We start from the raw sequence: 3,114 nt of genomic DNA on the forward strand, positions 1-3,114 counted from the left end.
TAAATCGTACTTGAAAATTTTACAGCCTCTGGTCAAAGCATATAATCATCGTGTTCATAGAACTCTGTCGGCACGACCTGTGGATGTCAACAAAGAAAATGAACATTTATTTAGACAAAAGCTCTATCCTACTCCGAGCAAACCCCCAGAGAAGCCACGTTTTCGCGTTGGCCAGCTTGTCAGAATAGCAAACTCTAGACACCAGTTAGTCAAAAGTTATCTTGGTTCGTTTACGCGTGAAATTTTTGTGGTGAGAGCAGTCAAGATTGGTTACCCGAATACCTATCTCTTACGTGACCAGCAGGAAGAACCTATTGAAGGTCAATTTTATGCAAGCGAATTAACACGTGTGCAGCCTGGAAAGGGCCACCGCATTATAAAAAGACGCGTTCGGAATGGAAAGGTGCAGTACCTGTTGCAACGTTCTGGAAGTCGTAGAAGGACTTGGGTTCCGGAGAACTACCTGCCACCACCGACGACGAAATGACTGGCGATCACTGGTCCGATGTCGAACAGCCAGCCAACGCTGGCGATTCCTGGTCCCAATCGGGTGACGATGTGTGCGGCATGCGGGACGTTACCCAGGATCATCAACTCCAAGGAAAATGTCGCCGTCCTCATACCTGTTGGAATGACGTGTTAGAATGCGGTTCATCGAAGTCAACGGACGACACAGTGCTCGTCGCAGCATTTAAGATAACCAGAGACATTTTCCTGTTCCAGTCCCTGCCTCTGAACCTTCCCGCGAAAAAGACTGTGTGGGAGTCTTCAAAAACAATGTATGCCCGGGTGCACAGGAAGTGTGAGCACCTATCCGACCACCTGTTCGACCTGGTCTCCGAATGGGGAAAACAGATGAGCTCAATATTCAGCTATTACGGTGATCGTGACGTCGACGTAATGCAACTGGTGGCCGAAAGTCTATGTATCATGTACTACGCAATGAAGACTGGCTACCATTACCTGGCTGTGTACATAAACGACATGACAATTGACCTGTTGCAAAATAGGTTGTCACCCAAAGACGCTTACCAATAAATATTGAAATCCATGACGAGTTGTCTCATTTTACTGTAGGTCGTCATGGTAAATAGATGTCCGGAGATGTTCTGCTACACCTTGTCCTTTCTGAGTGCTGTTTCCCTGTTCGTTTTCGTAGCTACAACAGAATTTACAAAACCAACACTGAAACAGGGAAAATGCACTACCGTGACTCAGATTGACCATAACATCTACGTCCACCGATGTCCAGCTGCAGTAGCTGCCGTACGCCTTTGGCTCAGCAATGGTCATCCGACGAGATACGGAGTAAATCTGTCGCAAAATGATACACTTGAATGATACACTATGGCATTGCTTGAAAGAAGCAAATGTCGCGCACAATTATTATAACTTCGAGTGCTCGAAGCTATGTGAAATAAGCTTCGAACCCAGGCAAGTAATAGAACGATGTCCCGGCAATGTGTACAATATTGCAAGACTCATTGGGAATGAAAAGCACAGCGGTTACGGTATCACTCTTTCGAAATCGGCTACCATGTCTCTGCTGTCTCATCTGAGCGAAACAATAAAAAGAATTTAAAACAAATACATGCCCGCATTTCATTTAGCTATAAGATACACTGTAACACAAGAAATGGTCTGAAATACTCACATCACTTGGCTCTTACGTGGCACACTCACTGCTGGAAGCTCGTACGTGGCAGACAGCGTATACCACCAGTCGAAAATTCATCTTGCGAGGGCGATAACGGTTTCTTTTGTGTGTGTGTGTGGTTGGTGTTCCCAAAGAGCGTTTGGAAAAAGCCAGACGGGTGTTTCGCGGTTGTGTTATCATACCAAAAGAAGAAGAAAAAAGAGTGCTTCGGCAAGAGGTATCGCATTTCACATGCTGCTCCTGCGAAAGGAGAAGCTGTCCACGATGCATTCACGTGATCCTTCCTTCCCTTGAAATAAAACAAAAATGAAGGGTCTTATAAGCTAGCTGTCGACGACTGAGACCGATCAGACCTTCATCGACGACGCAACTTTGAAAGGATGTGAGTATACCTCTTGTCTTTATGCCTTTTTTTTGTTATTTTTATTTCGAAACCATCACAGCTGGTAACCGCAATACGTAGTCATGCAATGCTTCTCGATTCGTTGTATGCTGTTGTCGCAATGCGCAACACAAGTTTGGAAATGTGTGTGTATAGAACACCTCTATTTTATTGTGATTGTTGTCACTGGGTTATTTACTTCCAAACGTCGTACTCCTATGCAAATGCATGACACAGTAACAGAGACATATCGGAAAGTGGAAAACGTTAACCGATTCTTTGATAATGCTTCTTGTTGTTGTTGCGTGACACCTGATCGAGATTTGAGTCATCCTAGACTTTGTCCTGATTGAGAAGAGCATTCACAGGATGTTTCGTTTTCCCTTTGTTTTTGCAGATTGCTTCTGTACAAGGATGAAGTCAAGCAAGACTCTGGTAATTAACATATCTTTCGTTAGTTGAATAAAAGAGTAGTAAAATAATGTGCTGAAATAAAAAAGGAATATATACAGTGTTGTCTGGTCTCTGATATACATCATTATTTGAGTGTACTTATCAAATGGGGGAAAAAATCATGCTGTGACGCGGCATTTATTTTTCTGTCAAATGAAACCGTAAGTACAGACGGACAAAAGCTTGAAACTAGAGGGACATCTGGTAACCATTCAAAAACCTGCGTTGACGTTGTCACAGCGAAACTAGCGTGCTGCGGTTTGAAACCGAAATTACAGTCGGTCGATAGCTTGAAACCAGAGGGCATCTGGCAACACCTAGGAATTCGAAACTGAAACCAGAACTACACGTGGAGCAACCAAGCTTGGCGTCCATTCATTTAAAACCGAAACCGAAACTACAGACGGCCAAAGCTTGAAAACTAGAGGGCGCTTGGTGGGAACCGAAACTACCTGGCGCTCTGACGCGGCAACCAAACTAGGTGACGGACTGACGTCAACCCGATCGGAAAAATACTATTAAATGTCATCAGATGTTATTGCCTGTTATTAAATGTCATTTGTGTGTTATTACATGTCATTTGCGTGTTATTACATGTCATTGTGCGTTATTACATGTCATT

General features: G+C 43.8%; 1 long non-coding RNA gene across 1 annotated transcript; it reads right to left on the minus strand.

Annotated features, from left to right (window-relative positions):
• Positions 1-206: 206 nt before the first annotated feature.
• LOC135374397 (uncharacterized) lies at positions 207-1,819 on the minus strand. Its single transcript, XR_010416882.1, has 3 exons — positions 1,655-1,819; positions 1,033-1,314; positions 207-623 (listed from the first exon to the last, which is right to left on the minus strand). It is a non-coding gene; the product is annotated as an uncharacterized LOC135374397 (long non-coding RNA).
• Positions 1,820-3,114: the final 1,295 nt, after the last annotated feature.

Source organism: Ornithodoros turicata, unplaced genomic scaffold, assembly GCF_037126465.1.
Source record: "Ornithodoros turicata isolate Travis unplaced genomic scaffold, ASM3712646v1 Chromosome55, whole genome shotgun sequence".
Lineage (NCBI taxonomy): Eukaryota > Metazoa > Arthropoda > Arachnida > Ixodida > Argasidae > Ornithodoros > Ornithodoros turicata.